Below are 14,939 nucleotides of genomic sequence, written 5' to 3'. Positions count from 1 at the left end.
TCCTTGGAAAATGTGCTAGCAAACTGCTCCTCGATTTCTGTGCAAACAGTTGTACAGATTTCTAGAAAATCATGCCAAAATCTCCCTTTCATTGTGTGTTAACTCAGCTGTATGGATTTGCTAAACTGTTGCCTTGGAATGTGTGCCAAGCTGTTGTCTCATTCTCCTCCCTGTCCAAAAATCTCCCTTACTCTCTTGCTCTCCCTCTCTCAATCTGCTCATGAAATAAATGAATGACCTTTTCCTCCTTTTCCTCCTTTAATCTAACCCTAAGTGACTTTTGGGTGATCCCTAAATCCAATGGTTGAAATAGATTGAGATCTAGGGCTAAGATTAAATGCTGATTTAAATCTCACTTTCTATTTTTTAATTCACCCCACTTTAATAAAGACCCACTTAGTCATTTATTTCCAAAATCACTTTTCCTTTTTAATTTTTCATTGACTTTAATAAAGTCACTTTAAAATTAGACTTTAGTAACTTTATCACTTAAAGTCACTTTTAAATTAGATTTGACTTTATAAAAAATATAAAGTCACTTTAGGAGAAAAATTTAATTCTTTTGGACACTTCTCCCTAGGCCAAAGATCAAAGCCTTAGGGAACCACCTGTCCTCCAGTACCAAATTTCAACATCTAGGGCAAATAAGATTAGTAAGATTCTTCTAGACTTGATAACAATTTGTGAAGTGTTGTTACAATTTATCTTAGCTTGATCTTCTTCTTATTATTAGAGAGTGTGTTTATTTCATCAAATTGCTACCAAAAATAAAGAGACAAGAACACAAGATGTTGGCATTCTGCCAATGCCAAAACCTCTCCCTCTTGGAGAGGAAAACCCACACGAAATTCTTCTTATGGAGATTCAATTGACGAACACCAAGACCATAACCCTTGACCTACTAGACCACTCCAAGTCCAAGTCACCAATCCTCTTCTTGTTGTTGAGATCATCATCAACATTGTTGCTTCACTAAATTCATCATTCATGCACCTTCACTGAGATATTCATCACAATAATGAGACCATAATTGCTGCACCATATCTCCATCTTCTTTTAGATTATTACTGCACTTTTCTTTGAGATCATCATTATGTAGATGAGGCTTCCATACTGAGACATCTATGTGAATGCTTCACCGAGGTATTCATTATTATCCTCCATACTTGTCTGAGATTCTGATGTGTCCGAGATGGCATAGTGAGATCATAATTATGTTGAGACTTGTCCGAGTATACCAAGACTGTGAGCATGATGACCCTCAGAGAAGACAGTAATACTATGCCTATGAGCTTAACCAAAATACAGTCATCCTGTACCTTGTCCGAGATACTGTCTTCACTGGGCTATCCGAGATTTTCTGTCTTACTGTGCTATCTGAAGTCTTGTACCATACCTCTGAAAACTTCAGAGATGTCCGAGATTTTCTGTGTCTTTTGCGGATACCCCAACTGGGTATATATAGTGGTTATGTCTCCAGTTTGAGCCGACTTATCCAGGTGAACCGACATGTCATCCTTTAGTTATTTAATATATTTTTGCAGGCCGACATGATGTCTTTTCATCGCTTTGTTTGCAGGCTTCTTCTTTGAAGGATGGTGCTTGTCTTGGAGGGTTGCTTGACACTAGGTTGACTCATGTTCATTACATAAATGCTCAAGAAGAGCTCTTCAATATAATTTTGACTCTTTGACTTTCCTAGACCTATAGAATGAGCAAGAAACTCATTCATATAATTTATAAAAATAATAATTCTTTTTCTTGACAAGTACAAAGATCAAAATTACATTGACAAATACCGAACCTAGTTAACCTTTTCTTCAACAGATTTTTTATTTTTGAGGAAAAAATCGAATTTCTTTTAAAATTCATTTTTTATCAATCCAAAAATTAATATTTTGGACTAATATCATCAAAAAATTGACTTTGACTTAACCACCAAGGTCCAATGGGTCAAATTTTCTTAAAAAATCCATTTTTTCCTTGGTGTCCTCCAAAATTTTTTTTTTTGACCCACAATTTTTTTATTATTTTTCACTTGGAAAATATTTAATTCTCTCAAATTATTTTTTGAATCAACTTTAATTATTTGTCTAGCATAGGATGTTTATTTAATTTTGCCAAAAAATTAAATGACTAAAAAGGATTAATTATTTTTTCCACCCTCAAATTTTTTAGCCATGGTGTCTAACTATGAGTAACCACGCTCTAAAATACTTTTACATCAAAATATTACAATTTAATTCAACACTTAGAAGAAGAAATACACATTCAGACATAGACCCTCAAGACACTACCCAATTTTGCGACACAATATGATCTACTATGAAACCAAGTGTGTTTAAAATAAAATAATTTAGCCATAACCATGCACTAAAATTATTCCTAAACACACTTTTACATAGACTCGATAAACACTAGGACTTACATAAGACCTTGTTAACGAATTTCACCTTAGCTTTGGGGTTATGCCTAGAAGAAAAACTCTATCGATTATCTGTGTTTATAAACACATAATTCGAAGAGGTTAAAAAACTTCCTAGGATGAAATCCTTTGAAAAAAATCGTAGGAATGCTTAGGTATTATTACATGGCTTGATGGTTATACTAGCATCATTTACAATATTTTTTGCAGAAATGGGTTTACAATGATAAAACTGGAAGCTTAATGATGACATTGATCCTTGCAAAAATTTGTCTCGTGCTTTGTACTCTACTTCTTGGACTGTTGACAAAGTGTGGTCATCATCTGGCTCTACTTGGGGGCACGTTGCTTCGCTCCAAGGAATGTGAGAATCTAGAATCTTATATCCAAAAAACAAAGTAACATCAAATAGATATTTGTTCTAAATCGAAATCATCATGTATACATCATCAAGTATGTAGAACATTTATGGGAATAGAAAACCTATTCTAACAATGAAACATGAAAACATAAAATATAAATGCATGAAAAGAAAATTAACTGATAACAGAAATTAAATCCTATCTAAGAGAGTAGGGCTAGAGATACAATAAAAAAGATGCCCAATAGCATCAAATGTCTTCAACAAAGTGCATATTGAGCATCTGTAGACTTTCAGGAAAATCCATAGGTGGCTTCTCTGATGTGTCATGTTGGATTCTAAAGATGTTAGGATTTTGACTTATCCGAATATCATGATGTCCAGGGCCATCAGATGCATCAAAATTTTATCTTATTTTCTGCCTTTTACTTTTCTTCCCGGTGGGTGTGATGCTAATGATGCTACCAATGTAGATTTTTTGTCTTGACCTTGAAAACACTCGGATGAAAAATTTGAAATATCTGAGGCATGCCCAATTTTATTATGAATATATTCTGTGAAAGGTGACACATAAGTCCCACAAGTACTGTGATTGACCTCAATAACCTGATCTTTCTTAATCTCTTTTCCAATTATGCCACTTTCGGTTAACCTCTTTTCAATGGGACAAGTGGCCTCCTTGCAATGGGATGGGAAATGCTTCAATGGACTGGGAGGATTTTGGTCTATCAAAAGTTTTTTATGCTTGTCCCTTGGATCCTCTGGCCTAAGTTGGATTCTCTGAGCCTGTGATTTTTCCATCATTTGCATCTTACCCTGAAGAGTGATCTATTCAGTCCTCATGGCAGTCATTTCTTCGGCGTACTTTGATTCCATCATTTTCATTTGTTGTGTGTGATCGGCTTCCATGGTTTCTATTGTTCTGTACCCTGTCCTCCATGGCACTTACTTCCTTAGCATGATCTAATTCCATGGTCTTTATTAATCATGCTTATCATTTTCTTTTTTATCACCAATATTAATTTGATCCTTTGTCCCTACCTTTCCATTATCGAGGATTTTTCTTGCAACAACAAAAGTGCATTCATCACAAGAACTCTCACAGGGTGTGCAATATGGCAAAGATTGATGCGACACATTCTCTTGAAACCTTTCTACGTCAATTAGGTCTTTTATAGGATCACTTTCATCGTTCTTTACATTGTAATTGGCACAAGGTGAATCCTTTTGGTCTACATATTGATTTTCGAAAGCATTGACAATAACTTGAAGAGAATCAAAGAACTGTCAGGAAATTCATAAAACCATTTCATAGCATCACCTTCCAAGGAAAGGACAAAGAGTCGTGTCTTGATGTCTTCATGATTATAACGTGCACAACACCACTTTGCCAAACAAATACTAAACTTCAAGAGATGATCTTTAGCAGTAATTGCATTATTGTCTTGAAAAGAAGGCAAATTATCAATGGCATTTTTCGAAATATCGTGAGAATAGCCTTGAATGTTAGCAAAACAATACGAGGAAAACAAGTCATTCATGATGACTTGCTTAGAAGGAGCTAATGGATGTCAAAGAGAGATCCTTGTTCAAGAAAAACAAGAAGTCTACAAAAAGTGAACTTCTAACAAAAATTCTTGCAAAATATTAAAGAATTGGAGTCGTCACTTGAACATGAATCTAATTCTAAAATCCAAAAGGCAAAAACCGAAAAGTTAGTTGAGAACCAAGAAGAGAAAAAACTCTATCCCCGGGTCAGGGAAATCAAGTGGATATCAAGGAGGGCTTCCTATCCGAGAAAAAATGAATGCTTACTAGAATGTAATTTGTTTAACCAAGCTCCAAGAGCCTTTTTAGGATCTGGAGTTGGGTTAACCAAGCTACCAGGATTTCTTCTAGTATAAGCTTTTGTGAATGGATGAATAAGTGGAGTCGCCACCCAAACAAGAAACTAACCCAAACGTCCAGGTGCTAAAGGTGCAAATAGATACTAGAAAATGTTGGTGATGGTGGACAAGGTGAAGAGAAAATCGATGAGATGTCAAAGCGCCAGAAAATGTGTCGCTTGACGGATTAATGAAAAAGGTGAGAAATGAGGGAATGTCATAGTGCTGAGAACAAGATAAACTTATCCCCGACAACAGCACCAGAAAATGTTGTTGCCCAAATTGTACAGGTGAATGTAACAATGACTCGGGGCAGGGGTTGTCACTCTAATCGCCACCCTCTCCGTTCTAGTTATTTCCTTAAAGCAGGCTATGGAGGGTGGTCCCTATGAAATGTGAGGATGAAAGACTTGTCGGAAACCGACAAGTTTGGGAGACAACTGAATAGCCTAGAAACTTAGTTAACGATTATTGGCATGCTTATTGAGTAACACAATTTAATTAGATTATTGAGAGACCAATGCCTTCTAGAGTCACTTCACTTGACAATATAGATCAATTTCCAAGTTACCAGATGAACAGTTGCTACTAGGATGAAAACTATCCTATATGAGATGTGACAACAAGAACTAAGTGAAATGCAAATTCTTGGTTAATCTTAGATTAGATGCCTATTCTAAGTGAATCATTTCCCTCAATTGTTTTGAAGTTAGTCTCAAGTGTAGGTTGTGGAGAGAAACCCAAGGGAAGACAACAAAGACTATATAGTGATATCTCCCCTGGAGTTCTAATTACCCAAATGCCTCTAGGGCTGCAGGGACTGTGGCCCAGATGACTGCAAGGTCACTGTGTTAACCACAAGTGAGGGTCTAAACTTCACAAGCTAGGTGAGAAAGGTGGTCCTATCTTCTTTCAACCAAGCTTATGCTTGGAGGTATATTAATTAATGCACTACTAGCCCTATAATGATATGCAAGATTATGAGTGATAACTTTAAGTGAGATTATTAATGACCCTTTAAGTACTTTGAGTTAAATTACTTGAAATTAGATGTTCAATACAAGAGCATGAATCAAGTACTTAAAGTGAAATTACAAGAACAAATCTCACTAAAGCAATAGTGCCAATGAAACAAGATTTGCTAATTAAAGTGCTTCAAAACCAATGAAACAATGTGACAATGAGACAAGCAACCTCCAATTGATTATTTAATCACAATGACTTAAGTGTTTTTAAAATAATGACAATGAAGAACAAGAAGCACCAATTCAACATATAAATTAGAAACCAAGTGAGACAGTGAGGAATGTAAAGTGATTTTATCAATTAGCAATCTTAATGTTAATGACAAGGAATAATAATTACTTCAGCAATTAGACACAATGTTCCTTAATAAACAAGAGCATTAACCTTTATCCAGACTTCTCAACAAGATATGAAACTAGATCTTCTTCACAATGTGGTTGATTTGGACCACGCTTATATGCAAATCTTGAAATGCACAATTATGTCAGTGATACAAAATGCAAAGAGTGGCCAGAAAGACAACAATGATTAGTTCAACCACTTAGAGCAAGACCACTTATGTTACTTTGTCAATCCAAGCTTATTATGACTTCTTAAATGTATTAGGACTGCTTGGATCAAAACTTTAGCATCAAAACTCACAAATTTCACAGCTGCAATACTTATATCAGATTCAGAAGTACTCAGATCAGACTCAGAAACACTTATATCAGCTACCCAAAAATAGCTAGAAAACCATATAAATCATTAAATAAGCCTTTCTTATTAATTGAGATTAGTTGTGAGGTGAATGTAGACTTATGCCAACGATTTTTAGGGCTTATTTAGCATGTGTATTTAGAGTTTTTACTGCTGCTATCAGGAAATATCAGATCTGATCATTAAACAAAAATGAGAAAGTTGGGGCTAGAGAGCAAACCCTTGGCACTAAGGCCTTGCTAGTTGGCTAAATGACCTTCCAAAGTGCACAGAACCTGCATCACATGTTGTAAGGTTAACTACGCGTTTTGGAAGTGCGATTACAACCTACGTCACCCGTGTAAGCATTATGTAGTTGTTACGTAATGGTTTGATGTTGTATTGTACAATATATGCAGTGGCTTGGTCACCGGCAACACGGAGTGCTTGCTTGGTAGAGTATTTGTGGATCATTGCAACTAAAGATCGTTGGTGTTACCTTGTATATGTTCCATTGTCGAGTAAAGTGTTGGTTCCAGAGATAGTGGACGGAATAAGTTGTTGTTAGAACCATCAAACAAATCATTGTACGTACTAATGCCTGTGTGTTGAATCACTCTACTAGGAGTTTGTCAGAAACCTGATCAAATTTGAGTGAATGGTTCCAGACTAGGGGATTAATTCCCTTGTGAACCGAGAACATTGGTAGAATTATAACCTTCTTAAAGTCGAGCTATAGAGGCAGCATCTATATTTAATCAAATTCCTAACTTATTGTGGATTACCCGGATCAAGATCAACTTATTTGCAGAAGGACATAATACATTGGAGTTGAGTTACTCTTGCTTTGAACTGAGATTTGTCTCGCAAACATACGAGGATTTAATCTTCAGAAATTTAATGAATATCTCATTGGCATAATTTACAGAAGTCTGAGCCAGTCACTCTCAGGAGGCCAAATCTATACTTCAGCAAGAAATATCTATTGCTGAGATACGCTTGGAGGATCCAACTGAAGAGTTTGTGGTCTTATTGCAAATTATCTTCATTTCTTCCATTCGTACCGAATACATTATATTGTTGCAGCAGAGGATCTCCAGATCTCCAATGGAGAGGCAATCCCAAGTTCGTGAAATTTGCATATCCTTCCATCAAAAAAAAAGCAACAAGGTTTTGTCCTTATCAGTGCTTATAATTCTGTCAACAAGAAGAAAGTGTGTTCTCAAAATGTTTGAAGAAATCTATCAATTAAACTGAGAAGCTACAACTCAACCTTGCAACTGTATTACCTTGTAAATCCATGAGGATAGGTGTTCATAGCTAAGCAGAGAGGTTGTATGTTGAGTATGATATACGGACAGTGTTCAGTTGTTGTCATTGAGGTTGAAGGCAAGTTGCTAGTCTGAAGGGCTTGGGTAGGGTGTTGTCTCTAGTAGTGCTGAGTTGACTGTGAGACGTTTATGTGTCAGAGTCTTGAGTCGGAGTTTGATTTTGTATAGCATTGTAAGCCTTGTATATGTTGCTTCTAATCGGAAGATGGATATTAAAGAGACCCTAGAAGACCTCAGAAACACCTTTAATAACTTCGAAAGAAGATGGAATCAACAACAATTCAAGATATCACTTGCACTTGGTTCCTTGAGCTGCAAAGCTTCTCTAGACCAAAGACCAAAACAGAAAAACAAACCCTTCTCAAAGGGAGTACATGCTATCCTACAACTTGAGCAGTTGAGGTATTTACGGAATGAACTGGAGGTAGGAAATTGCATTTTTTCACTTGGGTCAGATTTGAAGAACATGAAGGTGACTGAAAAAACCTTCCTCAATCTGGAGAAATTAAACTCACAACTTTCCAAGATGAATCAATCAGATATGAGTATTCTAAATTGGGCTCTAAACTAGCCATGTTTTCCTTGATTCAACAGAAATTCATGGAGCACCCTTGTGAGGCGATTAGACTTATTGTTACCTCTTGGTTTAGTGAGATCATTTGGGATAACTTCACCCATGCCTCCTTACTATGATGACATTATGGGAGAAGTTTTTTAGTTGATAGAAGAAATATTTCAGGGGTTGCATGACACCTTGGGTCCTACCTGTGGAAAGAGGCTCAAGATCTTAGAGATCATGGTTGGAGCTATGGGTAACCATGATACCATTTTCAGGATGTTGCAGTCCAACTTGTTGACCATTTGGAGGAAGGAACAATTGGTCTGCACTGTTGCTTATGAACTAGCCAAAAGGTTGGTTAAGCAGAACATAAGATTGTTCAGAGGACAGTTGACAAAGGAAGAGCTAGTGAGGATTTATGGTGAAGACAACGTTGAAGAAAGTGTGACTATGTTCAATCTTCATAAATGTACTTTTGATATTTGTATTTATTCAAGAAAAAAAATATTATTTGTCAATGAGTTTCTTGCTCATTGAAGTAGGTCAAGCACATGGTTAAGTGCTTCTAGGAAGTCAAAAGGTCAATATATTTATATGAGACCCTTAGAGGGCATGTTACACTATGTATAAGGTCAAAGGAATACCTCCAAGACAAGTGCAAGTCCTCTCCACGCAGCAAATGTCCTTCAAAAGAAGTGAAACAAAGAAAATAATGAAGAAATAGTCAAGTCGGCCTAAGGACAGCAAGTCGGCCTAAAGGAGGGACAGTCCTCTATATATAGAGGATGTATACTGCCTCTCAACGTTATCAATCAAGCTCTAAACTCACGTTATCAATCAAGCTCTGAAATCAGCGAAGGTAGAAGTCGAGGAACGTGAAGGTAGAAGGCAAGTCTAAGGATCTCTAAGACAAGCGAAGAAAGGAGGAAGAAGATCGAAGTGTAGAGAACTGTTTCTAGGGCTAGAAACAGTCACACGTGCGAAGAAAGGAAGGCAAATCTGCGGCATAACAACAGCTAGAAAACAGTTCATGAATTATCATTGTTTTGGGTGAGAAATCAAGTCTACAAGGCCTCCCAAGTCTAGCGAAGGAGTCTCTCTCTCTCTAGCGAAGGGAAAGAGCCCTAAATCTCTAGGGTTCCTATCACACGTGGAAAAACTAGAGCTGCTGTTCAGTTACATCAGTTTGCAGACCTATCTCAAGAAGAACCTTGTTGGATCAAGGGAAGGGTGTCTTCATAAGTGAATATCATCTCTAAGTAAAGAAGAAGCATATTTCATGAGCAAGGACTATTTCTAGACAAAGATCGAAGAAGGAGGACGAAGTGTTGGGAAGCAAAGTGCCAGAAGAAGGAAGTCTATGTGCCGGGAACAAAGTGCTGAATAGAGGAAGGACTTGACTTATGCTTGGAGGACATCCTAGTCAAGGGTCTAGGGTTTGGCATTGATCAATAAGAAGCTTTAATAAGAGAAACTTACCAAACGGTTTTCCTCTCTAAGAGAGAGAGGTTTTGGCCCTGGCAGAGAGCCAACATTTGTGTTTTTGTTTTTATGTTTTTGGTAGCAGTTTGATGAAACACACACACTCATTAATAATAAGAAGATCAAGCTAAGATAACTTGTAAAAAGGCATCACAAATTGTTATCAAGTCAAGAAGAATCACACACTACACCTATTTTCCCTAGATTCTTCAAGAGACAAGGGTGCAAAGGTTAAAACAAGTAACAAAAATGAATTAAGGAGGAAAAGTCTTTGCTTTATCTGCAAAGGACCTTGGGAGCCTAACCACTCATACTCAAGTGGAATGGAGCAAATAACAGAGGTGGAACAGGAGGGGGTTCCTTCTAATTATTCTAATGAGAATTCTTCTACCATAATTGAGTCCATTGATTCTCACGAGGATACCTTTGAAGAACATGAGCACCCTTGCGAGGCAGTTAGACTTATTGTTGCGTCTTGGTTTAGTGAGATCATTTGGGAAACTTCACCCATGCCTCCTTACTATAATGAAATTATGGGGGAAGTTCTTTAGTTGATAGAAGAAATATTTCAAGGGTTGCATGACACCTTGGGTCCTACCTGCCGAAAGAGGCTCAAGATCTTAGAGATCATGGTTGGAGCTATGGGTAACCATGATACCATTTGCAGGATGTTGCAATCCAAGTTGTTGACCATTTGGAGGAAGGAACAGTTGGTCTACCTTGTTGCTTATGAACTAGAAAAAGGGTTGGTTAAGCAGAACAAAAGATTGCTCAGAAGATAGTTGACAAAGGAAGAGCTAGTGAGGATTTGTGGTGAAGACAAGGATGTAGAGGGTAAAACAAGTAGCAAAAATGAATTGAGGAAAAGTCTTTGCTTTATCTGCAAAGGACCTTGGGAGCCTAACCACTCATGCTCAAGCGGAATGGAGGAGATGACAGAGGTGGAACGGGAAGGGGTTCCTTCTAATCATTTCGAATGAGGATTCTTCTATCATAACTAAGTCCACTGATTTTCATAAGGATACCTTTGAAGAGCATGAAAAATCATGTGAAGATGTTGATAGCAATTCACTTGTGCATCCATGTATGATGATTGAAATTGATGAGAAGCATATTGATATTATAGGTGAAGAAGGCCAAGGAGAAGACAATCAGGGAGACTTGAGGGACAAGCCACTAGTGATGATCCAAGAGGAAGAGCATTCAGAAGTGTAAGGGCATGAGGAGGATGACATGCATAGTATACATAATGAGCCATCTTCAAAGAGCTAGTTAAAGGCTCCAGTTGGAGTTGTGGTCGAGGTAGTCAAGCATCCATCTTTCGGGCCAACCCCTGATGAGGTGCAAGCAGATGCAGAGGCATCCAGCAGAGCTAAAGGAATTTCAAATGGTAGCCACCAAGAGAAGATTGAGCATTCCAAGACCGATCTTATGACATTGAGGCAAAAGATCCAGAGAGTTTGAGTCACCATCTTGCACTAGAACAGTAAAATTGGGGAACTTAGAGTGGTATGTGCCAAGTCAGCGACCAAGCTATCTATTGTTGAGGGGCACCAAAAGTCCCTAGCAAGGAAGCAAGAGGAGTTTACTTGGGAGTTTTAGAGCATCCCTCTTCGGGTGTACGTCGATAGGGCTTGCAGTGGTATCAGTCCACCTCTATACATTGGAGAGAGGGGCATAATTTTCTAGATGTCCTTTATTGGTTGATCGGGCGAATCATCATGAGTGGAACGTGGAGCAACATTGGCGTGGTGGATTTGTTCCATGTGTGGGTATTCATGCATTCGATCCTTCCCATGGGATGGATTGGCAGGAGATTATGAGTTGGTATTGTTGATTTTGGGTAGCATCGGATGTGCTCTAGCTCCGAAATTTTGTGGAAGGGCTAGAACACATGAAATCTCCAAGAGCCAGAAATCATTTGGTGAAATTCCACCTAGATTGTATTTATTAAAATAATTAATATTTTTAATGAGGTTCCTAAGTCTAAACTTAGGAAAATAAAAATATTAATGGGTATTAATGAAAATATGGGTGAGAAGCTTCTAAGAGACGAGGATCAAGTCTAATCTAATCTTAGTTGTTGATTAGAGACTTAATCTCGGTCGTTGATTCATCAACAGGAAAAGTATAAGAGGAGGCTTGAGGGTTAGTTGGAGATACACCGGGTGAGCATATTGATCAATTAGTTCGATTTTCTGGGGGCATGGTTTGCTCAGAGAATCGAACCAGTGATTTGTTGCAGTGAGAGGGGCAAAAGTCGAGATTTGGATCGGAGAGTAAGTTTTGAGCCAATGAATACGTGGCAAAGAGGCAGCTTGAGAAGAAAGATAGTGCAAAGGCCTACGCAGCCCAAGAGGGGCTCACGCAAAGCTGACGCGGCCCAGGAGGGGCTCTTGCAGTGGCAGTGCAGAGTATTCGTCAGTAGTCCAAGATTTTGTTGGCGAAGAAAGGTTCTGAACTGGGAGGGTTGAACGACAGACTTCAATCGGAAAATCGATCCAGCAAAAGGGGTGACGCAGTCCTCTAGAGGCAAGACGCAAGCCCACGCAGTGATTACATAGGAACTGCGCAGTGTTTGCCATGAGGGTGCCAGATCACTCATTGGATCAACTGCGACTTGGGGAGCGAGGTAAACCCTCGTATGTATTTCTTGCTACTGTGATTTCCCTGTAAGGTTAGCCAGTGTGAGAGGCAAACTGTTGTACTTAGATTCTGCTTGCTTAATAATACAAACCCTCTATCTACTGCACCGGTTTTCTCGCATTGTGTTTTTTCGGGGATGTGTTGTCCAAAATAATAGTGTCCCTTGTGTGTTTGTCTCATTTATCGTTTCAGTTTATGATATGTACGTCAGGTAGTCTGCAGTAATGCTTTCATCACTGTTTATGAAATTAAATATCTTTTTGAATGAAATAACAAGTAGGAGATGTTAAACCAATGACTGCAATAGGATATCTGTGTAGATTCAGAAATTTTCACCGAGATAATGGAGCGACAATGGCAGGGATAGAGTGCCAAAGTCTGAAGTAGCATAGTGGAGTGTTGCAGCAGTGTAGGGGCCACAAAGCAGATACAACATCAACGCAATAGCATCATAGGGTCAGCACAGATTAGCAGAGAGGTAGCTTCAGCATCACAGGGTATACAGACTGACCAGCATGTCAGCTTTTTGGTGGCTTTTCAGTTGCTTGCTTCTCAACAACTAAGTTGTCGTGCAACAGTTAGCATTGGCAGTGCTATGGGCAGCATGATGCAACATATTGAGAGGGAGCTGCAGTACAAATGTAGCAGTGACAGTGGCAATGTCATGGACAACAGTACAGGTTGCAGCAGCGCAGTGGATGAAGGGTAGTAGGCCAAGCATCAGCAGTGCAGAGGACCGATGCAGTGGATCAATGTGATACTTCTATTGGGAAGTATTGCTAGAGCACATTCCTTGCTAATAGGGAGTGTTGATTTTGGGTAGCATCAGATGTGCTCTAGCTCTGAAATTTTGTGGAGGGCTAGAACACATGAGATCTCCAAGACCCAAAAATCGTTTGGTCAAATTCCACCCAGATTGTATTTTATTAAAATAATTAATATTTTTAATGGGATTCCTAAGTCTAAACTTAGGAAAATAAAAATATTAATGGGTATTAATGAAAATATGGGTGAGAATCTTCTAAGAGACGAGGATCAAGTCTAATCTAATCTTAGCCATTGATTAGAGACTTAATCTCGGTCGTTGATTCATCAAAAGGAAAAGTATAAGAGGAGACTTGAGGGTCAGGTGGATATACATCAGGTGAGCATATTGATCAGTCAGTTCAATTTTCTAGGGCGTTGTTTACTGAGAGAATCGAACCAGTGATCTGTTGCAGTGAGAGGAGTAGAAGCAAAGATTTGGATTGGAGAGTAAGTTCTGAGCCAAAGAGTACAAGGCAGAGAGGCAGCTTGAGAAAAAAGACAGCGCAGAGGCCTACGTAGCCCAGGAGGGGCTCACGCAGGGCTGACACAGTCGAGGGGCTCTTGCAGTGGCAGTGCAATGTATTCATCATTAGTCCAAGATTTTGCTAGCAAAGCAAGGTTCTAAGTCGGGAGGGTTGAATGACAGACTTCACTCGGCAAATCAATCCAGCAGAAGGGGTGACGCAGTCCTCTAGAGGCAAGATGCAAGCCCACGTAGTGATTGCGTAGGGACTGCGCAGTGTTTGTCGGAAGGGTGTCAGATCACTCATTGGATCAGCTGTGACTTGGGGAGCGAGGTAAACCCTCGTATGTATTTCTTGTTTCTTTCTCTGTAAGGTTAGCCGGTGTGAGAGGCAACCTACTGTACTCAGATTTTGTTTGCTTAATAATACATACCATCTATCTGTTGCACCGGTTTTCCTGCATTGGGTTTTTCTAGGGATGTGTTGTCCAAAAATAACAGTGCCCCTTGTGTGTTTGTCGCATTTATTGTTTCAGTTTATGATCTGTATGTCAGTGTAGTCTACAGTAGTGTTTTCATCATTGTTTATGAAATTAAATAACTTGTTGAATGAAATAACAAGTCGCAGATGTTAAACCAATGACTGCAGTAGGATATCTGTGTAGATTCAGAAATTTTCACAGGTATCCTGTTGATGGGGCAATTCTTGGGAGGATATTTTTGGTTGAAAGTACAGCACAGTTGGAGCCCTTATGCATGGGCGATGATGATTGGCTATGGTGGCGTTGGGATACAGGTGGATCTACTAATGGCAGGATAAGTCAGAGATTGGTTTGGGATCTAGGCATTGAGGCATCCATTCATGGTTGGTGGGCATGGAGGCATGGTGTCGCACAATGGTTTGTATGGGATCATGGTATCTGTGTACATCAGTGTTGCGAAAATCACGATAATATCGGAAAATCGTGATTTTTTAGTTTGGCGATATTATCACCCGATTTTTATGCTAATTTTTTTTTCACAAAAAATCTTTGGAAAAAGAAAAAAATTCTCCGATTTTTTGATGAGGAGGAGGAGGTGACACAACCTACCCAGGCTACCCCTGTCACCAGTAGAAGACATGGTCTACGTCTTGTAGCTCCTAGTGCTTCAGCTTCTAGAGCACAGTAGAGTCCACTGCTAACTGCACCGGCATCTACATCTAGAGGGGCAGAGGAAATCAGTAGTATGACTTTAGTTATTTGGTTCATTTCATTGTATATGAAATTATGACTC

The 14,939-nt window shown here is 38.7% G+C and overlaps 1 protein-coding gene across 2 annotated transcripts in view; it reads right to left on the bottom strand.

The window, feature by feature from the left end:
- Nucleotides 1-2,669: 2,669 nt before the first annotated feature.
- Nucleotides 2,670-14,939, bottom strand: part of LOC149168551 (K+-H+ exchange-like protein) — a 303,090-nt gene continuing 290,820 nt past the window's right edge. Inside the window, exon 9 of one of the 2 annotated variants that reach the window (XM_089428308.1) lies at nucleotides 2,670-2,804. The gene's annotated coding sequence lies outside the window, so the exon portion shown is untranslated. Of the gene's footprint in view, nucleotides 2,805-7,050; nucleotides 7,522-14,939 lie in introns of those variants that run through there. The other variant, XM_089428306.1, reaches the window with a different exon arrangement.

Source organism: Pinus tabuliformis, chromosome 4_2, assembly GCF_031772625.1.
Source record: "Pinus tabuliformis cultivar Carrire ecotype Pingquan chromosome 4_2, CPIR1, whole genome shotgun sequence".
Lineage (NCBI taxonomy): Eukaryota > Viridiplantae > Streptophyta > Pinopsida > Pinales > Pinaceae > Pinus > Pinus tabuliformis.
Note: the sequence above shows the minus strand (reverse complement) of the source record. Positions and strands in the feature narration are given on the sequence as shown.